This window comes from Notolepis coatsorum (genome assembly GCF_963971535.1).
Source record: "Notolepis coatsorum genome assembly, chromosome: 6".
Classification (NCBI taxonomy): Eukaryota; Metazoa; Chordata; class Actinopteri; order Aulopiformes; family Paralepididae; genus Notolepis; species Notolepis coatsorum.
The window spans coordinates 40,099,176-40,123,625 of NC_140170.1; the positions used below are offsets into that span (position 1 = coordinate 40,099,176).

Consider the following 24,450-nt stretch of genomic DNA (forward strand, 5'->3'; position numbering starts at 1 on the left):
TACTTTCTATGGAAGTGGCCCAAATCAAATATCCTATTTGATAAATATATGAATAGCCTATGTGGCAATTAAGTGAGAAGTAGCTAACTACTAGTTATCTTTAATAAAAAAAATCTGTAAAACTATAAATGTATGTTTGAAGGTATCCACCTAACTAAATATTTTGGAGCTATACTTTTACTTGAGTAATTTTCCAGACAAATACTATTAATACATTTTTTCCCCCTCAAATGTAGTGATATTTCCAGCTCTGGCAGTTCTATTCATCGACCTAACCGGTAGATGGCAGTGACGAGACCGTAGAAGAACAAACCCACCTCCTCCAGGGAGGAGAGGAAGGAAGCTTTTATCAACATTGGCCGACGTGAACTCTGGCGCGTGCACAAGTTTGTAAAAAGCGACCAAGGCTTCCAGCCAGGGATAAGGAAGTTGACAGCTAACACACACAGTTTCAACACTGACCGGTAAGTGGCTGGAATATTGTGTCTGTTTGTTTCTGCTGGCCTCGCTTTTTGTAGCAGCTTCTCCTTTGTTACATGCGTGACTTCAAAGTTGACTTTTGTTGCTTGTAGAAGTGCACAAAGGCTACTTTATATAGAGCTCAGTAGTAGTTACTACATTTTGTTTCATGAGTGCACGCGCCGCCAGTGAGCACTGGTAAGTCGACGCACAGATTTATTATATCGCACGTGTCTCATTCGCACGTGCCGTTACATTTCTGTATTAATGAACTCTTCTCGCACTCCGGTGAATTGTTTTATAACGTGCTGCTCACGAGCTTCGGGATTCTTGCTACAATAATAACATGCCGTGCCTCGAGCCTAGCTGTCACTCCCCCCTCCCCTACCTGACGGAGTAGGGTCCAGCTGCAGCGCCGGGGAATCCTCTCAAGGGGCAAGCCTGTGGCAGCCACGAACCTACTTTCTATAGAAGCAGCTCGGATTGATTGAAAACTTTATTAACAGATTGCAGAATGGGTACAGTACAGTACAGCTCAATACATACAATTGTTAAGGGGATGCAGACCAGAATAAGACTTTCGTCTTGTTTACATCAGGGTCCCCCATTTTCAATTCATCGTAACATATATGACATACAGATAGACAGTACTGCTACATCTATACATTTATGACATACCAGATTTGCAAATACAGTACTGTTTGTGATACGAAAAGAGTCCAGAAAAGAAGTATATACATTTGACGTAGAAACTGTACATTGGAGGAGGTTGGGTATGTGGGGGTGGGGGGGAGGTTGGGTAGGAGGGGTGGGTGGGGGACACTGTACAACTGTACAAGCAACACTGTACATTGGAATATTGACAAGACCATACTTGGTCATTTTTACTGTACATTGGAGGGGGTTGTGTTAGGACATTTACATGGGCCAGTTTCGAATTGCAGTCTCCCGTAGGTGTTTTTTGAGTGTTTTTGAAAGTGGGTAGTGATTCACATTCCTTTACAGCTTTGGGTAGGGCGTTCCACATTGAGGTGTGCTGTTTTAACTGAGCTTGTGTTTTATTGGATTGATTGATTGATTGAACATTTTATTAATGTCCGCCTTGTTTCCAACTGGTTATGCGTAGGCCCTCTTTCGAAGTCGGTTATGCTTAGAGTTTATCTTTTAGATAGACCACCAGCCCTGATTCCAAACTCTAAGCATAACCGACTTCGAAAGAGGGCGACTTCGAAAGGGGGCCTAAGCATAACCAGTTCGAAACAAGGCGGACATTAATAAAATGTTCAATCAATCAATCAATCCAATAAAACCAGTGATGCCTTGCTCATGGGATGGGGTTGCACTCCGTGCAACCAAAGTTTTGTGAGCAGAAGCGCGTGCACGCACATGCACGGATGTGCACACAGGAATGTGCTGCACTCGACTGATGCGCCAACTCGCAGTACCCACCTGGCTACTTTGCATTTCAATAGCGCCGGTCGTCAGGTGTTACATTCCATTCGGAGAGGCAATTAGGCACTGTCTTTAGTCTGTCCTTATGCGAGGGAACATCTATGCGCAGGAGTGCGCGCACGCGCCTGGGCATCATTAGCGTGCGTGCAACCAGTGTTGATATGAGCAACGCAACACTGAATAAAACATGCTCACTTAAAACAGCGCACATCCGAGCTGCTTCTATAGAAAGTATAGGTTCGTGGCTGCCACAGGCTTGCCCAGTGAGAGGATTTTCCGGCGCTGCAGCTGGACCCTATTGACCTGACGGCTGACAGACGTCTGTGTCGGCAAGAGTACAGTTCTATAGTCTGTCATTCTATTAATTAACTCTGAAAAATACTTTGCTGCCCCTCACTTACCTTCACAACTCGGCTACTTCATATTTCACACTTCCTATGTATATATGCAGTAATTTTAGTTGTCTGCTGATCACACCACAGACAGGCATCTTCCCACAAATCCGTGTGTGTGACTCAGTATGTGTCAGGGGATGTTGCATTCTTAACACTTTAGATGCCACCCGTCTCCGTCTCAAAACATGGTTGAATGCCAGCACCCACTTCAATGATAGCGCTGTGAACGCATAAACTATGTCTTAAATTATGGCTATGTGTCTAATCTGGCCGTCGCTTATCAATGACTTGTTTGCAGTCAACATTGTCGAAACGGATTGTTTTTTAATCGGTTCATTTCCGTTTGATACCATTTTGAAAAACCCTCGTTTTCTTAAGTTTCAGGAAAATATAAAGATTCTGTGATAAACAGCCTTTACTGGAATATTCTGGAATACACAAAAAACATTGAAATTATTCGGCCTATTTATGAATCGTTTTCAAATAAACGCTAGATTATCGATAGTATATGTGTACTTATGCACGCTAGAGAAGCGAGCTGAAAAACTATTCTCATTTCCTGATCAGCGCACACACACACATACATATGGCACACGCTGATATCTCTGTGAAAACAGCTCTGATTATCCTAAGACTGGTAAAATAGATTCCTTACCTCAGATCAGATGTGCTCCAAAAAGATTATTCCAATTCCTGATCGCCATTCCAAATATCGATCGCGTTTATTGATTCAGCGCTGGGTACTGGAAATACCGATTCCACGCTGTTCTGAGGGTCGGCGAAGACTTGGTTCTCTTCGGATGGCTTGCCGGATAAGTAAAATGAGGAAACTGGGTGCAGTACAACAGGGAGAGACGATAGGGGGTGGTATTTTCCCAATGGAGCTCAGAGAGAGGTTGCAGCACTAACGTGAGACTAGATTGATGAAATATGAATTCAAATGGCTAATAAATAAAAAAAAACTACAAACAAACGCTATATGTCGTCGCTGGCATTCAACGGTCGGCATGAACTAACGACATATAGCATCGTTGGCACTCAAAGTGTTAATACAACTTATTTATGTATTAATGGAATATTGCATTCTTATGTGTTAAGGGGATATATTGCATTGTTGACATAACTTATTTATGTAGAAATCAAGTGTGTAGCCTTCAATTCAGGCCCCGTTTAGACGAGCGTTTTGTGAACAGAAACCGCAAAAGTCATCTTGCGGTTTCACTTTTAATTTTACGTTTAGACGAGCGTTTTGGAGTGGAATTCTCCGTGCAGACGACGCTGTAACGACGGAGACCCGCTGTCACACGATTGGCGCATATGTCACATGACGTGCTGTGAAGACCCGCCCTACTCTGCCTCTGATTCGCAGACTGTGGATGGGGAATGTGATTGCACCAAAGCAGAGTCACTCACAGACAGTGGGTCCACTCACGGAGTCTCACGCCGCGGGACAGATTCTTGTGTATTTAACCGTTTCACTGCCACACGACAGCCGGTTGTGTGATAGTAAGGGTTAACCTTCTGTCGTGTGGCAGTGAAAGGGTTAAAAGTACTGCCAATGTAGCCTTCAGGTGATCTCCGTTGATATAAGTCAGACATACTTGCTTTGTTTACGTCTCGGCTACTGGCGCATACCTGCTACCTGTGACGTAAGCAGTACGCGCGACCAGAGCCGTGACAACCATTTCGTCATCGTTTTAACAGATTTATACGTTTTGATAGTTTAGACGAGATCGCAAAGCTTTTGCGTTTCTAGGAATTCCACCCTGGAAGGTAGTCTCACTTTTTTGCGGTTTCACCCCGTAAAAACGCCGTTTCCGTATAAACGAAAGGCACATCAGCAAAAATATTTTTGCGGATTCACCTGCTAGCGTTTCCGTCTAAACGGGGCCTCAGTCAGTAAAGTCAGTCTTTGTGATTTAATTTCGCCACTGCAGTCTCTATAGTTGTAAGGTGAAGATGAGCTAGGGCTGGGCGATATACCCATAATATTAAATCACATATATTCTTCTGAGTTTTGACGGTATAGTTTTCCAGTATAAATTGATGATATGACTTTTATTTTATTTTACATTTTAAATTTGTTTTACATGATACTATTGTTATGGTCCTCTTTCATTCAAAATTGTCTATTTTATCTTACTTTTTAATACTGCTGCAAGGAATATTTTGTATTAAGTTATATATAGTATGCATATCTATTTTTATATATATAACAATATACAGTATATTGTTATATCATGAGCGGTGGTATAGTAAAAGTCCCTACCTTTGCATGGATCCATGAAGGTATGATTGATTTATTGATTGATTATTTTATTTCCATGTCATGCACACAAAGTGCCCAACCCTTACGATTAGATGACCTAAATACAGATTACAGCTCTGTCTTAAGCAAAGTATTCTGCCTTCTCTCTCAAGCTTGGCAAATAAAATCTGTTACAAAAAAGTTCCCATCCTGAAGCACAACTCAAGTTTTTCATATTAATCCTGCTCATATTTCCATATTCATCAACATAATTGGAGGACGTTTTACTAAAAAGTACTTCCCTTATACGTCCTCGTAGACGGGACAGTAAAACAAAAAATTAACATCATTCTCAATTTCACCTAGCTTTCACACAGCAAACTAATTCTGTCCTCCTCTGGGGTGGCATTCAATCTGCCGGTCTCTATAGGGCTAGTGGTAATGTTCCCGACCGACATTACCTTCATATTTGGTATACCTTCCAGCCCTAGGTTGAACCAGATTCTTGAACTAATTCTTACAGTATATGGCTTGAATGTGGACTACTGCATGAGTCTAGTCTAATAAAAGCCAAGACTCTCTGTCTGTCTGGCTGCTAGAGAGGAAGTGTGGACGCCAAAAACATAGGAAGTGGCTTGACCCCATCTTGGTGCCGTGGGTGATTTAGGTGAGCTATAGCCAGTAGTTAAGCACTTTGGATTTAGGTAAATATGTTGGGCTAAGCACTAGTAAGCAGCACATCTGTCATCATGTCAACAACAGCAGCAGCCATGTACATCATGCAGAAGTCATTTTGTGGTGAGTGAGGTTAGAAATAAAGTGCGCAGGTCTCTCATTATAGCACGATTGAGTCACTGCATCGGCATGTCTTTAAGGATCACAATTCTTGTGAAACACGGTTTGTGTTTAGAATAACTTGCTTTTTTTAGATGCTCAACGCTTGGGACAAGACGTTCAAACTGTTATCTTCAGATCACACCCCTTTGATGTTATATCTCTGAGGCTATTTTTATGAATTGGCAGGTGCTGTTTGCATTTGTCCTCCATAGGTAGCTAATAGCTATATAGGTCCATTATAACCCCTGGGTTTATTGAGCATAATGATTAACAGTTTGGTTAATGGTTTAACCATGGATAACAAGTTGCTCACCTGTCTGTCTCTATGTAATCTATATTTTGTTCTATAGGTTGTGATAGGCTACCAGGCACAAGTAATGACCTTTTATGGTCATTATAAAAGTCCTGCATCTCACTCACTAATGCCCTACATACCACACTGTCCCTTGCTTTGTTTTCATTCCAGTTTCATTCTCATTATTGCTCAGCAATGCACACCCTAAATCGACAGGCAAACAGCACTGAAAGTGAATAGGAACTAATGACCTCCTACTCTCCAATGATAAACACGAGATGGGTACGGAATGCCAGCTCAGATGATACATTATCTTATCAACTAGAAAACAAGAAGAATGCAGACCCAGGCTGTGGGCTAAAATCCATGTTTTATTTATCAACAATGGTGATGATGATACTACTACTGGGCAATTCCATGCAAATGTCAACCTCACCATGAAAATCTTTTAATAACATGATCATAACCAAACCAATTTCAAATGTATCATCAAGGTCTATATTTTGAAGTACAAAATAGATTTGATCGTAATATTTATGAGAATGCATGTTTTTTCACACTACAGGAGGAGACACAATGATTAACCTAATTGTATGCCTTTCTGAATGGCCAGAATGGCACAAAAAAAATCAACAGATATTTTTCTAACCTCACCTTTGGTCATGAAGGGCTGTTGTATCAATATGTGAATCAATTATGTACTTTGTGTCTTTCCATTGGCAGGTGAAGCATGCTGTTATAATGCCCCTTTATGGGACAGCGAATGTAACATCCATAACGTTTTCCAGGAAAAGTTGTCATAAAACATGCATCTGGAATGCAATGTCAACCAAACTTCCTAAGCAAAGCTAACTTTTATAAAGATGACATATTAGCAACAATTAGACATTCTGGTCTTATTTTTTGTATTCTTTACAAGTGTTATGGATGTTACCGTTATGGATGTTACATTGCAAGTGACGGATGTTACATTGCGAATGTGTTGTTAAGTCCGATTATAACCCCTTTGTTTGAAGTATAATTTACACATTTTAGTTACACTTATTGAGATAAAGATGAGCCTGCAATAAGAAATGTTTTGACCTTTTGGATTTTGAGATGGGTGACAAAATACACAGCGTTATGGATGTTACGGAAATTGTCAAGCTTTTCGGACTCACTGAACACATGATAAACTCTGTGAAAATCTTTTTCAAAGAATAACATGTTTACTATCACTTTGTAGGGGAGGGTTTGACGTACCCAAAAAGCACATTCAGGAAAACCTGGGCCCTCATTTATCAATTTTCCTCAAAATGTTCTATTTCCACACGTAAGCACAGAATTTAGAATGTGTGCACGCACAAAGAAAACGGGATTTATCACACGTGCGTACACAGGTCCTACGCACACCTGTCATGATAAATATCACCTTGGTCCTACGCCGAGGCTCGTGCACACTTTCACGTATTTGCATACCAAAACCGCCCCGATTAACCATATACGGTAATGGAACACCCCCATGAAATGTGGAAAAATGGACTAAACCGAGGGAAGCGTGTTATGAGACAGGCTGACAGACGTGTACACGTACGGTGATGTCGGATATGATATCTATTAACCATTGCTGCCTGGGCAGCGCAAACACTAATAAAGACCGTGCTGGAATATGACTGCCTTTTTCCGTTTTGTTTGATTAATACCCAGGGATTAAAGTTCTCCTCAATTTTATTCCAAATCGCAACGGATTTTCCGTAAATTTTCTACCTGCTGCATATGATTTCTAGAGGCATACAATCTATTTTGATGTCAGTATTGGGTAGCCTATATAAACAATAATACGAGAGCATATACAAGAACAATGAATCTCACTGCCATGTATGATGTAGCCTGCCTATGTGATCAATACAAACTGAATTCCATCATGTTTGTGTGCGGGAGCTCACAAGGCTGTTGTCACAATGGGTGGTACAGTAATAACAGTCTACACAATATCACGATGGACCATGCCATGTAGCCTATGTTCTATTATGACATGATCTGTGACAACAAATGTTCTAGAATGTTTGATTATGACAGCATGCCTATGATCAATAAAAACGCGAACTTGAATCCCATCATCATATTTACATAGTCTGTCCACTATCTTTATTACTTTGTTATCCCCCCCCCCCATCTATGTAAAGCGACCTTGCATGGGTCTCTTGAAAGGCGCTATGTAAAATGAAGCTATTATTATTGTTGTTGTTATTATCATGTCTGTGTGCTGAGCTCAGTGAAGTTTGAACGGAGCGAGGTAATCTATTCTAATCAACAAATTGAAGTAGAAAGCATTCCGTTGTGTGGCCAATCTTATTTGGAAACATGACCCGTCACTTTAGCCTATATTCTCAAATTGCATTTAATGGCTGAATGAATGAGAACTTTATTTAACAGATTGCAGAATGGGTACAATACAGTACGGCTCAATACACACAATTGTTAAGGGGATGCAGACCAGAGAAAGACTTTTGTCTTGTTTACATCAGGGTCCCCCAACTCGAGTCCTCGATATCCTCGCGGACGGACCAGTATACTTTATATCATATCATATTCATATCATAGTTTACTCTATCAGCCTACCAGCATGTAATACGTTCTTTGTTAGAACTCAACTCGTTATTATTTTGCGCATAGATTGCAGAAATACGGGGACGTTTTGATTTAGGCTTTGACACAGAATACAAGTCATGATATCACCCACACGATATATGCTCTGTGTCCAGAGCATGTATGCTTTTCATTCATTTAAGACACATTTATTGCAAGGGTTTTGTATACACATACACTCAACAAATAACCTCTGTCTGTTCTCGTTGCAATGCGTTTATATCGTGGGTGTTATATGACTTGTATTCTGCTTATAGCTTCGGGGTTCCACTTATTACGTTTAACAATGGCAAAGCCTTTTAAATATAATCAAAACGTTCCCGTATTTCTGCAATATATGCGCAAAATAATAACGGGTTGAGTTACGCGGAGCGCAGTCAGTGCTTATTTCCGCGTTGTAAAAATATTCTACCACCGGGCGCCAACTACGCATGGTCCGACCTGTGCTTAAATATACGCACAAAGTCAAGCACAAGTTCAAATAGATAAATCCCACACTTTGCTTAGGAATGGTCGTACGCACGGCTTAAGCACATATCTGTGCGTACGTCAGGTTGATACATGAGGGGGGCCCTGGCATTTCCTCTCAAGGAATGAATCACAAAAAAGTGCCATTATGGATGTTACATTTTTGCGTTATGGATGTTACACGTCGGAAATAGACAAAAAACACTATCAAAAAGGTGTGTTGTTAAGTCCGATTATGACCCCTTTGTTTGATTAAAATCCAACATATTTCCAGACGCAACTTTTTCACACATTGGTGGCCAACCAGTCAGAGACTAAGAGCCACAAAAATTACTGTGGTACCACAAAGAGCCACACCATATACCAGCGTTTCTCAACTTTTTTTTCAGTCACGGCACCCTTCATGTGTTTATAGGTCTCACCCTCTGGCCTCTGAAGTTGCTAATGTCTTTTTTATTTGGGCCTCACAGGGTTAAAAGTACCCTGTGAGACCCACGGTTGCAAAATTACAAAATCACTTTTAGCCATTTAAAAAAATAATGTTTATTTAAAAAATGTTAAAGAGGAACTATTTTACGATTTCTTTCACTATTTGGGCACTTTTACACAATTCCTGTGAGTCTATGGAACACCTGGGTTTTTTTCAAAAAAAAAAAAATGCATTGTTTTGTATTTCTAATCAAGTACTCAAAAACCGCATTTTTCTACCTCAAGATCTTAAGCCGTTTTGAGGCTGGGCTCCAACCACTGTGTGGCCTGGTGCCAACTGCCACATCAACTGCCACATTATTATGCAGCTGAGAAATCTCTGACATCACAGATATGCACATTTTCAGATGACTCAGTTCAGTGAGGGTGAATATTGTGAGAGGAGAATTGGAAGAATGCGCCAATATGAGAATTAGAGACATAGATCCCATTAATATAAGTCCACATAGCTAAGAAACAATGGTAAACACTGAAAAAGGCCATTTATAAGATAGTTCCCCTTTAAGCACATGTATAGTCAATTGGTCCTGTTGTTCAGCCTCACAATGCTATTTGATAGTAAATGTGTTTATATGTCCCACCCTCTGGCCTCTGAAGTTGCTAATGTCTTTAATTTGGGCCTCACAGGGATAACCTCTTAAGCCCGAGATATACAGTACAAGTGTATATTTTCAGCATTACGTTTGTTTACCAATTATTTTAACTGTTATTAGTGAAATATAAGATTATAGAAATCTCAGGGCATTGAGTCGGAAACCGGCGCATATTGACAGGAGGAAGTGGCACAGCCAAAAGTGAGTGTAGTCTTTTGAAGGAAGAGACTCAGGGCTTTCGAATTTCGAAAAACTACCCTACCCAGCTCACACCAGCCCCTGTCAATCATCTGACTTCTGGATTTCCTTTTTTATTTCTCTTATTTTTTGGGATTATCTCCCACAAACCTGAACGTTATTGCCATAAAACAGAACGCAGTTAGTTTCTCTACATTTCTGTGAACGTCTTGCAAAAAACGGTGTTGCAATATGATGAAAAATGGTGGAGAAATTTACATTATAAAAAGATGGCAGAATTCAGTACTGTATCTACAAAACCTTCTGTTTAATCATCTTCCCTTTATTCATTTGCTTAGATTTTTCAGGTCTGGTCAATTTTAGCATGGTGTTATTCACAGTCAAAGATAAAAAAAGAAAAAAATTTGGTTCATTACAATTTACTCAAGCCTAGTAACAGACACACTATTTCTGACACTGATCCATATATGTCCCTAGATTCAGATGCCAAGAACATGCAAATGGACCATTTAAAAAAAAATTGTAAATGTTTATTCTACGTCCTTATGGAATGAGTGACATTAACACTTTAACTGCCGGGAACGTGTTTAGGCGTCTTTCCTAGCCATGCTCAAGTTGCCGAGGACGCGGTAAATCGTCTTTGATATCAATATTTCAAAAATCTGTCATCGGAATCATATTTCCCCTCTGCAGCCTTGAGACACACTGCTGATCTCCTCTCAACCCTCTAGCGGTTCAAGAGCGCCATCTGGTGGCCGATCGGCAGATCGAAACCGGATGTCAACCTTTGAACCGGCAGGACTCACTCCATATGTGGTCCGGGCACTCGCTAATGTTAGAGAGACTCTGTCTTCACACAGTGAACATCGATCGGTGGAAATAACTCGAAAAAACAACATGATTTGGACGTATATACTATTATACAACCTGGAAATAGATCTGGCATTTCAACATCCCATAATAGAAAACTGTCTACTCCACGCTGATCGCCCAACGGCCTGAGGAGACTGGGGTGAGTTTTAGCGTGTAGTATTACCGTGTTCGATATAAACTGCTATGATGAACATATGACCCACATTAGATGAATGGTATAACGTTGCCCACGGAATTATAAACGCCCCCTCGCCCATCCGGTCAATATCAGATGATACGTAGTAACTTCTAGAAGTACCTCCAGTTGAAATTTTTCATATGGCACCGATCGCTACCAAACTGTATTTGATCATCAATATAATGCATTTGGGGCTATAAATCACATTCTGGAGAAAGCTGCAGAAAGAGATGAAAACATACTTATACTTTAGACCATATTTTAGTATGAATATGTGAATGAAAAAGTTTAACGTTGCTACACCATGAACAATACATATAGGACATTGAATGGGCCCTAATAATGGCAATCTAGCAATAGAATTAAAAAAGTTATAGCCCTGCAAAGAAGGGGAACTTCTCCATGTTAAATAGAGCTGGCAAGGGATGGTATATCATGAATTTAACCTCGGGCAATCAAAGTGTTAAAAAAGAAAAAGAGAAAAAAAATTATTTATTTTTATTTTTTTATGGATGGAAGAGCCGCACATTGACTGGCAAAGAGCCGCATGCGGCTCGCAAGCCGCTGGTTGGCCACCCCTGGTCTAGGCAGAGCAGTGTCCACGTTAGCCTATACTGCTAATCGGCTGCTGTCGCCCATCTCCCCCTCGCGTCTGCTCAGCCTACCTGTGTATTTGTTATTGTTTTGCCGAGTATCGTGACAAGAAACCCACCCCAAAAAACACAGAAACCCCAAATGAAACCAAACGGAAAGTAAATGAGTATTATACGGGCCCCAGGAATGAAGGATGCAGTGACCATAAGAGAAGGAGTCAAGCAGAGGGTTCAGAAATGCCACATGTCCATGTCCCTTATGGAGGCTTACCGCTGCACTTCCAACCAAAAAGGACAAGTCCTGGGTCAGTTTTGATCAGATTCGTGAACACCTCAATCCTCACATGGATAACAGAGGGAGATACCATTTCTCATGGTGAGGTTGTTTCATGGAATTGCTCCAAAACTCATTTTCTGATTGAACCGATATTAATATTGCTGTTCTCTGTATAGAAAACACTTTTTTATGTTAATCAAATAAAGAGCTATTTTCCAAAAACTTTTTGTGTAATTTATTTTCAGAAGTGACTGATATTTTGAAACTATTTAAGACTAAAAAAGAAAATATTTTTATTTTTTGTGTGTGATTTTTGTGATACAGTATGATGTCATAATAGAACATTCTAGAACATTTGTGATGTCACAGTATGATGTCATAATCAAACATTCTAGAACATTTGTGATGTCACAGTATGATGTCATAATCGAACATTCTAGAACATTTGTGTTCTTATTCAACAATTCTCTCAGCATTTTCTGGCATTTTTTTAAGACTACAACATGAATCCAGACTGGTTTGACCCTCAAAATGGTCCACCGAAGTCTAACACATGTTGGTAAAGCCCTATTTTTGATAGTGTTTTTTGTCTATTTCAGACTTGTAACATCCATAACGCAAAAATGTAACATCCATAACGGCACTTTTTTGTGAGGAAATTCCAGGTTTTCCTGAATGTGCTTTTTGGGTACCTCAAACCCTTCCCTACAAAGTGATAGTAAACATGTTATTCTTTGAAAAAGATATTCACAGAGTTTTCATAATGTGTTCAGTGAGTCCGAAAAGCTTGTCCATTTCCGTAACATCCATAACGCTGTGTATTTTGTCACCTATCTCAAAATCCAAAAGGTAAATTTTTTTTTTTTTTACTGCAGGCTCATCTTTATCTCAATAAGTGTAACTAAAATGTGTAAATTATACTTCCAATTCAAATCGATGCCTTGTCAATGTTAAGTTAAGTTTCCAATTTTCTCTCTGAATGTAACATCCATAACGCTGGAATTCAGACCCAGGCTGTGGGCTAAAATCCATGTTTTATTTATCAACAATGGTGATGATGATACTACTACTCAAGAGTCTCATGACTCTCTAATCACAAATTTGATGACTTCAGACTCGACTCGATGCCCATGTGCAATTACACATTTCAAATGAATTGGCCAACCCATTGAGGAGAAAAATGGATGCAGACAGACGGACAGAGAGTCAGTTTTGGATGGATTGTTCCTCATTATATAGTAGGATACATATGGTGGTGTTAGTCTGCACATACGGTTATATCCGCTGTCTGTACAGAGACATTCTGGATACACGCGCCTACAAGGCAGTTCTTGGTGTATATACCTTTTCAGCACAACAAAGGGGAAATCTATTTTGTACCTGGTATTCCATAGATGGAGGGGTGCCTGTGCAGTAGCGGGCCTCATTCACTGCCCCATGGAGATTGACTCATCCATGGTCAACGACAACGGCACAGGGATGTTTTCAATCAGCCTCCTGATTTATTTATATGTGAAGGAGGAAGCGATTTTATTGAAGGAGGGGTAGGACTGGGCCATATTTAAGACTTTTTCCTTGTGATATCCTTTTGTATCGGCCTTTATCGCAATATCTGGTCACATATCATGGTTCTGTAATCCAGTTCATCTCAATTCCATTGAACTATGTGGTAATGTAAAGTGTGATATAAAACCAAAACTGCAATTTTCTAATAATATTTCAAATAAAATTGTGAGAAATGTAACTTAACATGTGCTTGTTATTATCAATTCCAAGACAACAGAATTGTGTGTCACGATATCTATTCTCGATATCGGGATTTCATGACTATGTGATCAATATGAAAATGACCATATTGACTTATCACCCAGCTTTAAGCAGGGTGGACAAAAGTATTAGGGGAAATAAAGTCTTGGACCCCTAGGCCTATTTCTACTTGCCAATGATGTTGTCGAAGGGTAGAATTATTTCTAAATACAATCCATGCTATGCTTCATACTGAATACCCACAGCTGAGGGTTAGTTACACAACTAATTTACAGTAATGCAGCCGCTGTTAATTTCTGTCCAAAAAGCCCTGAAACCTACTCCACAGAGCTCCCAAAGGGGTTCATTTTCGAACATGTTTAGTTAGGCAACATGACAGGCTGTCATTAATCGCAATTAAGTACTTATTAGCTAAATGCCTCTGTAGGGGCTGTGGTAATAATAATAATAATACACTTTATTTGTATAGCACCTTTCATATAGAAACTGGTCTGCAGCTCAAAGTGCTGGCATAAAAGACAGGCATAAAATGAGCACATAAAGTGCAGACATAAAATCACAGTTTTTCACATTAGGATCTAACATCCCAACAGGCCACCTTGTTTATGGTTTGATTCAGTTTTAAATAGACAATAATAAAATGAGTAAGATAGAATAGACGGAGTAAAATAGTGCACATAAAGGGCAGACATATAAAATCCCATTTTTTACAGTGCAATAAAATAGTTCTGGATTACCGTTTAACAGTTCAAAGTCATCTTTACCTTCTCTGTTTTGTATCCACAGTTTAAAACCCGACAGTCTTCCCTCCTATTTGATACCCACTTTGACCCATCGAACCTCCCACTCAGGGCAAACCTCCCTCTCAGGGTGCAGTTCTAGGCCTGGGCCTGACAGTCTTTCTTGTTTGATACCCACACAGTTTAATACAGTTTTGAACCTGTAATAGACAGAGTAAATAGTACAGTGCAATACAATAGTAGAATATAGTAGATGGTAAAATTATGCAACAGTGCAGTGCAATAAAAAGTAAAGTGAAATTATGCAAAGTGCAATAAAATAGAATGGACGGAGTAAAATAGTGCTACAGTACAATCAACAGTGGAGTGTATTAAAAGGCTATGGTGAGGTACCTTTAGTTTTTACCTTATTCTTTTTAAATATTAAGAGCTCTAGCTTCCCTAATGTCCATAGGTAGTGTGTTCCATAACTTTGGTGCATAGTTTGCAAAGGCTGCATCCCCGATTCTCTTTAGGCTGTGGTTTGGAACCTTCAATAGGACCAGTAGTAGATGCTCACAATGTTCTAGGAGGCACATAGTTGACTAGAGAATTTGCAATGTAGCTTGGTCCTGTTCCATTTAGTGCTTTGTATGTATATAAGGAGGAGGACCTTGAAATAAATTCTAAATGTTACCGGTAGCAGTGTAGGTTAGCTAATACTGGACTGATGTGGTCTCTCCTCTTGGTTCTAGTTAGTAGCCTAGCTGCCGAGTTTTGAATGAGTTGGAGTCGTTCTGTGTTTTTTTTTTTTTTTTTTTTTGGGGGGGGGGGGGGGGGGGGGGCCTGTGAGGAGTGCATTACAGTAGTCAAGTCGGCTTGAGATAAAGGCATGGATCAGTTTTTCAGCGTCTTTTTTTATTTATAAACGGCCGTACCTTAGCTATGTTTCTAAGATGGAAAAGTTATGTTTTTGTCACCTTGTTGATGTGTGATTTAAAGCTTCGGTCTGAGTCTATTATAACACCAAGACTTGTAACTTCGGGTTTGATCCAAGGAGTAAGTTGCCCCATATTGCTCTGTAATATTTATCCTTTTGTTATAGGACCGACTAGTAGGATTTCAGTTTTGCCCTCATTTAATTTTCGGAAGTTGTTCGTCATCCATTTCTTTATTGCTAAGAGACGGGCGGAAATGGAGTAATGAAGAAATGCATGACAAAATGGTTAGGGGAGTTATTAACCAACAGAGGCCTTGCACAGAATGCTTGTGTAGTTTCCCGTCTTCCAACATGGCTGCCTGTAACACAACAAAGGAAGAGTCTGTGATTGCTATGTGTTGATATCAGAATGGTGTATTATTACTGGATCCTAGACAGTAGAACTGTAATATTGTGCTTTTTCAGGGTTCTACCTACTCTACCACTGTACAGAACATACATAGTGCAACATGGTGCTCTTTCAAAAAGTGGTTACCAATGGTTACAGGCAGCCATTCACATAAAACTCAGGAATATGCTGGAAGGAAGTCCTCAATAAAAAAACAACTAAAGAAAACACAAGAAGAATTTGTGGTTCAGGAGGGTGGCCCGTTGGATACGGACACCGCTCCGTCACCAGAAGGTCACAAGCTCAATCCTCCACAACAGCTGATGTCTGGTCTGATGTCCCTGTCGGAAGACACTGAAGCTCTGCCTACACCAGGCAGAAATTGGCGGTATTTGTCAGGACTGGAGAAAGAATAGGAACACTTTCTGAATGCAATTGACTCAGTCACGTACACTTCCCAGTCTCAATGAACACATGCACCAATGCCTCCTCATGCTAATTGTGTTGACAAATTTGACCAAATTGACGAAGACTAAAACAAAATTGTATTTTAGTTTTTGTACAGTAAGTACACAATTTTCTTTTTCTTAAGTCTAGTTTAATTTATTAAAAAAAATAAAAAAATCTTTTACTAAAATGTTTTTTCCACACCTGGTTTTAGTTTGTAGTGTTTAATTTAGTTTTAGTTAACTATAATAAAAGGAAAAAGGCAGCCATTCCAGTCCAGCACCCTCTTATCTGGCCTCTACTCCAGTCTCACAGCAGAAGGTCACATTAATGTCCTTCAGTCACTTCTCACTATAATGGTCCCGTGAGCTCCTTTCAGAGCAGAGCCCTCTCACATGGTCACGTCATTATAACAATCCCTGGCACCATCCTTTCCTTTACCTTTTGCTGTTTTCTTTTTGTCCTTGATACTGCATGTGCACAGGGTTAACCCTTTCACTACCAAATGATTAACCCTTTCACTGTGGCAATACAGAAGGTTAACCCCTGCACTGCCACACGACAAAGAGTTAACCCTTTCACTACCACACTACAGAAGGTTAACCCTTGTAAGGCGGCTGGGTGGCGCAGCGGACATTGCGCTTGTCACCAACGCAAGAGACACCGGGTTCTAATCCGGCTGTCGGCGTTGCCTCCGGCTTGGGCCGGCCGTCATACTAACTCAATTGGCAGAGTTAGCGGGTGGGAAGTCGAAGGGTGGTAGTCTGGTCATTGTGAACAGCGACTCCTACAGGTCGGTTGGGGCGCCTGCACAGCAAAGTCAGGAAAATGGCGGGCAGTGTGAGCCTCCTACACGTTACTCCTCGCCAAATGAGAGTCCGCGCTGGCAGGTGAAAATATGTGACAGGCTGCCTCCTCATTTACCGGAGGGGACATGTGATGCAAGGCTTCTAATCCTCCCTACAACCGGCCAGCAACGATCAGGACAGGGGAGGGAGAATTGGCACGAGAGGTAAAATTGGGATGGGGAGAAAAATCACAGAAAAAGGAGGAGAAAAAGTAGATAAAAAGAAAAGAAGGTTAACCCTTTCACTACCATGAAAGGTTAACCTGTAGTGAAAGGGTTCATGGGAAAATTACATTTCACCAAAAGATTCTACGTTTTGTTAATGTTCCATTTTCTAAAAGCCAAATTGTTAACCCTAAATTACCGGATGTTGCAGAGAATGCACCGACGCTGCTGACACCAGGTGACCTGATCTGCAATGTGAGCTAGTTTTGGCGCTTTTATCTTTTTCTTTTTTTAAACTGCCACTTAAAATAAAAAATCCTCATCTGCCTCATCATAGAGAGAACTGTATTCGAAGGCTTTGTTCACGGGACCACAGCTGCGTGAGCCACAGACGAGCTAGGAGTGATCTACTAATAGTCCATTCATTTTCCTATAGCAGCAGCAAAGACCGACGATGCGGGAGCTGCCAGATAATACTGCACGTCCCCCATGAGAGGTCTATGGTGTCTTCTTCTATAAATAACACAGCTGTTATAGCTATTTCATACAAGTCTGTTTATCTGTGTTGGTGTTCAACGACCCCGGGCTGGTGAGATGGGGTTCCTCTTGGTTTAGTGTGGCCTGTCAACACCTCATAGGTTGGCGATGATGAGTTGGTCTCCACGGGTAAAGCAGAAGGCCCCATGGAACCTGACACCTTCCGCCCCCTGCCCACCCCCCATACCCCACCAGGGTGTTTGGTGTTACCACCTTGACCCTCGGAGGGGAGGACGTGGCTATTTTGGGTGCCAACAAGGTTATGCTGGGTTGCTCATGATGACGTGACATGACTTCTGCCCCAGCAGGAGCCCTGTCAGAACGGGTCTATTGACTGTCTGCACCAGTTTCAATAATACAATTTAATTCAGATTTGAACTACCGGTAGATATATTCATTTGACTTCCAAACTACCAGTCAAATGTAAAACAATTTAATAATAAGAGTATTGATGAGGTGAACTGAAAATGCATCACAGGTTCATCACAGGAAAATGTGAACACCAATAAATGGGTTTTACAAAGCACAGCCTAATGTCTAATGATTGATTACTAGTACTACCCATTAGGGCTGTACCGAATGTCATTTTTTAACATTCAAAGCGTCTATTGAAGTATTCGAATGAAGCTTCGAATGTCTGTCGTCATATTTTACGATGTTTCTTTTTTTTATATCCTCAAACTAAATCCTCAATTTGAATAAAGTGATTAATCTGATTAAATGAGTATATATTTTTTTATTAAATCAACTTTCTTTAATGAATATAACTCATCAGTTTCGTCAACATAAATAATCCTATAAGGGCACGGCTGGTACGAAAGTGATGGTGACGTGTTGATTAGATGGAGCGCCGAGTGCCAAGCGGATGCAGATAGGCTACAATGCTACATAATTTATGATAAATGTTTTATTTTAATTGTTATGACTAGTCATATACTATAATAGTATACTACTATAATATTAGTGTAGCCTAATCTTTATCTGCAACTGTGAAGAAAACCCCCATTGGTTTAAACAGAATGAATAGAAAAATTCGAATGTTGATTTAGACTTTGAATGTCAACATTATGATCGAAGCATTCGGTACAGCCCTACTACCCATAATAGAAAATACAACACACAATGAACTTACTTAATTGTAAAAATGTTCCGCCTGCTTTGATGTGGTAATCATATGTACATTTTATTATTTCATATTCAAAGTTCATTCAAACTTGCCTCATTTCTGCCGACTCACAGTCAATGGTACTCTTGGGGGACAATTGACAGTCGAGTGTAGGGCTAGTGTAGCAGTGCAGTGAATAACAAGCAGCTGTGAATGTTGGGAAGCGTCTTTTGAATCTGTTCCCACAAATCAAATCAATCAAGTCTGCAGAGGTAGGTTTTCTGTAAGAGGTGGTATGATTTCTATGTGTTCAGGAGCCTTGTCCTCTGGTGTCAGCTGTTGCCAGGGAGGGGGGGGGGGGGGTGGTGTACCAGGGCACACAGCTGAACGATACAGGAACCTGTTCTGGCAGTCTTGATACTATGTGTGTGGACACACACCACACACTACTGCACAGTGTAGTTGATTTCACAGACTACACTTCAGGTTTGGTCATGGCGTTTTAGTGCTGATAATAATAACATAAGTATTACCTTAACACATTGAGTGCTACGCCCCTTTGACCATATATGGGCTAGAGTGCCAGCACTGAAGTCAATGGGAGGTCGGGGAAATTTGCGAAGGCTTAAACTATATCTTAAATTATGGCTATGGGTCTAATACACCCCTCGCTTATCAATGACTTGCTTGCAGTCAACATGTACGAAACGGATTGTTTTTTCATTGGTACATTTCCGTTTTATACCGTTTTGAATACGAGTATAGTTTTGGAGAGTTCTAGTAATTCCAGAGAAATTCCGCGATAATAGCTCTTTAGTGGAATACACAAAACACATAATTTTTCGGCTGATTTATGAATAGTTTTCAAATAAACGCTAGATTATTGATAGTATATTTATGCCCGCTAGAGAAGCGGGCTGAAAAATCTATTATCCATGACCTGGTCAGCGCTAACGTCATACACACACACACACACACACAGATACGCTGCGATGGCTGAGAAAAAAACATCTGATTAACCCAATACTGGTAAAATAGAGTCCTTACCTCACATCAGATGTTCTGCAAAAAGATTAATCCAATTCCTGATCGCCATTCCAAATATTGATCGCGTTTATTGATCCAACGTTATAGTCCAAAACACATAATCCACGCTGCTCTGAGGGTCCTCAGTCAATCTGGTAACACGATACTGCTTGCCCGAGATAGGAAAACCCCGGACCGGACTTTTTTTCTGATGCACATGCCCACCCAATCCAATCCAATGATGTGCATTACCATCCGGGAGACGATAGGCGGCAGTATTTGCCCTTTTCCAGCTCAGACCCATTCACAATGATAATGTCAGGCTGGATGGATGAAAAATGTATTGATATCGCTAATAAAAGAAATAACGATTAAACGACGAGAAAACTCATCATTGGCACTCAATGTGTTAAGAATATTCCCTCTCTCTCTCAGACAAAAGTTTCCACACACTTGGTATTGTTACCCTAAACACTGGGACAACAATGGTTTGAGGTAAATTGTCTGCAGAGCACAACATGAGAGTAGAGTAGGTATTTACTATTTAGTAGTCCTTTATTTGTTTATATCTAGTTTCAAATCAGTCTCTGAACTTCAGATTATTATTGTCAGTACATCCCCAGACGTTATTGACGTGGAGATTCCACACAAAAAATAGCCTAGGCCTAGCCTAGCAAGCCATAATTTAAGAATAGCCTTAGCCTAGTCTACTAAACTAGAATTTAAGAATAGCCTATATAGTCTAGATGGAAACATAGGTCCACCTGCATAGGGTGGATTGCTTTTTCACCACCTGTTTTTTCTTAATCCTTGAAGTGTCTATTTTAAGATTCTGCCAGGTAACTGGTTGAAATAATGTCCCATGGGGTTTATTTTTAACCCGTTATTACACCCATCCTGGACCAAAACCTGAAAAAGAAGAAGGAAAAAAACTGCATAACTTTTGAAGTTAACAATCTGCTTTTTTCTCCCCATTTTAATATTTTTTTTTCCATCCCAATTTCGTATTATCCAATTCTTCCCTCCCTTGTCTCGAACGTTGCTAGACCATGCCTCCCACTGGTCGGCTGCAATGTGGACGAAGCCTTGCATCACGTGTAGGGATGGGAATCGAGAACCGGAACCGGTTGGGAACCGGTTCCTAATTGTCTGATTCCTGGAATCGCATGCCTCCGTGACTATAGATTCCTCTTATCGATGCCATGTTTTGCGCATTTTTTAACAATAACGTTAGCGCTACGAATGCAGCCATAGCAGACTATTTGATTCCTTGACTAGGAAAACCTAAATGAAAACGAATGCTTTCACTGTATAAATATTCTCCCATTTCATCCATTTTAGATTATCACAATAGACTGAGGCTGCAGCCTGCAGTTAGTGGTTCTCGCGCACCTCAGGAAAATCCTTTCACGCTAGCACAGCGGGGTAAACTGACTCAGGAAAAGGTGAACGAGTGTCACCGAGCTGCCACTAAATTTGTAAGGGCTCGAAATTGCGACCATTTTGGTGGGGGCTCAACAATAAATGACAATCAGAAATGTCAAGTTGCAGGCGGCTGGGTGGCGCAGCGGACTAAACGCTCGTCACCAACGCAAGAGACACTCGTATCGAATCCGGCTGTCAGCGTTGCCTCCGGCTTGGCCCGCCGTCATACTGGCTCGATTGGCAGAGTCAGCGGGAGGGAAGCCGGTGGGTGGGTCCGGGTCGTTGTAAACAGCGACTCCTACAGTTCGGTCGGGGCGCCTGCACAGCAAGGGAAGGATCTGGAGGGAGGTAGTGTGACCTTCCACACGTTACACTCTCCCAGTGAGAGTCCGCGCTGCCAGGTGAAAAGAAGTGGTGGGCTGGGTACACATGTGTCGGAGGAAGCATGTGATAGTCTCCGCCCTCCCAGACCGACGGTAGGGGGTAGAGTGCGCAACGACCAGGAAGGGGATTGGGAATTGGCATAACGACTAACATTGGGAGGGGAGAAAAACGGAAAAAGAAGGGGGAAAAGTTAATAAAAAATAAAAGAAATGTCAAGTTGCATGTTGGTATTCTAACCAGCTTAGTTCTGTTGCATTTCCAATTTATGTATTTAAATTATACATTTATCAGGAATCGATAAGGGAATCGATAAAGAATCGGATCGATAAGCAGAATCTATAATGGAATCGTATCGATAAAATCTTATCAATTCCCATCCCTAATCACGTGTCCCCTCCGGTACACGAGGAGGCAGCCGTCGCATCTTTTCACCTGTACAGCGAGATCTCTCAGTGGCGAGGAGTAACGCGTGGGAGGCTCACGCTGCCCCTGATACTTCCTGATTCTGCTGTACAGGCGCACCAACCGACCTGTAGGAGTCGCTGTCCCCACCCACCGGCTTTCCCACCCCCTAATACTGCCAATTGTATTAGTATGAACGACCAGCCAAGCCGGAAGCAACGCCGAGAGCTGGGCTTGAACCCAGCATCTCCTGCGTTAGTGGTGAGCGCCTTGCCCACTGCGCCACTTAGCAGCCCTAAATTAAAAAAATTTACCAACAAGTTTGACCCAAGGAATTCAGTACAATTGTTATTTTTTCGATTCAAACACATCTTGATTCAATTTCCGGACAAGAAAATGCAAAAAAAGCTGAAAATGTTTAGATCACATCTCTATTTTCCCACTTTACTAAAATGTAGTCCATCGGACGAGATCAATTTGAGGTTAATATTGGAAATACAATGTTAATAATGATTGTCTCTCCATGCTGTTATGCCCTAAATATTGTAGCTTTTGTGTAAACAAAGCCAAAAGTGGAAGACGAATGTGAAAAGACTCATTCGTCCTACATATACAAAAATTAACACATTTTCCTACACAATTTGAAATCCAGTGAAATATGTTTTGTTAAGGTTCAAACAAAGTACTATTACAGTTTGTTTGTTTGTTTGTTTATTTACACATATAAAAACAATTACATATATAATCCACAAGGGATGTGTAGGAGAATTGCCTAAAAACCCTCTAGGGGCTTGCATGTGGCATTCACCAGGAAGCAAAATTACACTGATATTATATCAAGATATATCAAGATATAACCAAACAAACACACACAAGCAGGTCTACATAGACACCGAAGCAGGCACCCATGCCATACGATTTCTGGTAGAGAAAACAACTAATGACAGGAAGAATATATAATAAAACGAAAATACAATAACAAAATACAACATACAAATACAATTAAAATGTTTGTATCATTCCATTTGGGCTGTGGGGGTGCTTAATGTCTGAAGGAGTCGAGGGAAGGCTTCTTGTTCTCTGCAAATGCATGCAATTGGTCCACTGATGGATACATCTTGATATTTGTCTAGTCTAGTGTGTTCATTAGATGGGTGAAATCCTCTTTCTGTGCCTGTTTTCTTAGGCAGTTAGCCTCTGGTATGTGTGCCATTAGTGTTAGCCACGCTTCTAGGCCTCTTTTCTTTTGCAAAGAATGATACAAAAAAATAATATATATATATTAGGAATGTCAATCGATTAAAATATTTAACTCGATTAATTGCATGATTGTCCTCATGATTAATCGCAAATTAATCACATTTATTTTTTTAATTTCTTTTCTACCTTAAACATATCTTTTTCAAGTTCCAAGTTTTAATACTCTTATCAACATGCGAGTCAACAAATGCTTGCTTTATGCAGCCATTTAACACAAAAGGATGACCCTCATGCATTGTAAATTTGCATCAAATTCAAAACAGTGATGCACAAAATAACTTAATAGAAAATAATAATTTAAAACAATGAATAAAGTGTGCATGAAATAATAGGGGAAAGAAAACGTTAGGAACTTGTTACATTCACCCACACAAGGGCTGAGTAATCACACACCCCCCCCCCCTCTCTCTCTCACACACACTCTCCCAGCTCTTTTTCTCTCTTGCCCAGGGAGCGAAATTAACTTTTTGACTCACCGGCCAGTGGCGGGTAGATGGGAAGAGTCTACCCGCCAAGCATATTTCTTACCTGCCAACATTTTTTTGATTAAAAAAATATATATATATATTTTATATAAATTTTTTTTTTAATAAAATATATATTATATAATCATACTTGTAGTTGTATTATCTGCGAGACATCGCCACCACGCAATAAGTCAAAATGCTTGCTATCTGCAAACAGCTCCACTGTCTGTGTGTATACTTGAGTAGCCTCCAGCTCCAGCAAGGATTCTCCGGCCCTGCAGCTAGACCCTATATTCAGCTAGACCCTACATTCAGCATGCAAGGATTCTCCGGCGATGCAGCTGGACCTATTTATAACGTTACCGTTCTTTTGTCAAATCACATTCAACATGCCCTCAGCTAGAATACGCATTCAATCAATGTTATAAGACATTGATATCAGGAGCTATCTGTAGCTACTGCTAGCCCGGTAGATAACGTTAAGACCATTTAGTTTACTGGGACATATGGATCAACGTGAGCTAGCTAAGCTAGCTAACGAGGGACCGGAGGTATTATGCACTCGAGTAGACTATTGCTGGAGCATTT

At 40.6% G+C, this 24,450-nt stretch overlaps 1 protein-coding gene across 4 annotated transcripts in view; it reads left to right on the top strand.

Moving 5' to 3' along the window:
• Positions 1 to 424: 424 nt before the first annotated feature.
• LOC311230657 (inositol hexakisphosphate and diphosphoinositol-pentakisphosphate kinase 1-like) overlaps positions 425 to 24,450 on the top strand; it is a 254,567-nt gene continuing 230,541 nt past the window's right edge. For all 4 annotated transcript variants that reach the window (XM_084317006.1, XM_084317007.1, XM_084317008.1 and 1 more), the window contains exon 1: positions 425 to 464. The gene's annotated coding sequence lies outside the window, so the exon portion shown is untranslated. The remainder of the gene's footprint in view (positions 465 to 24,450) is intronic.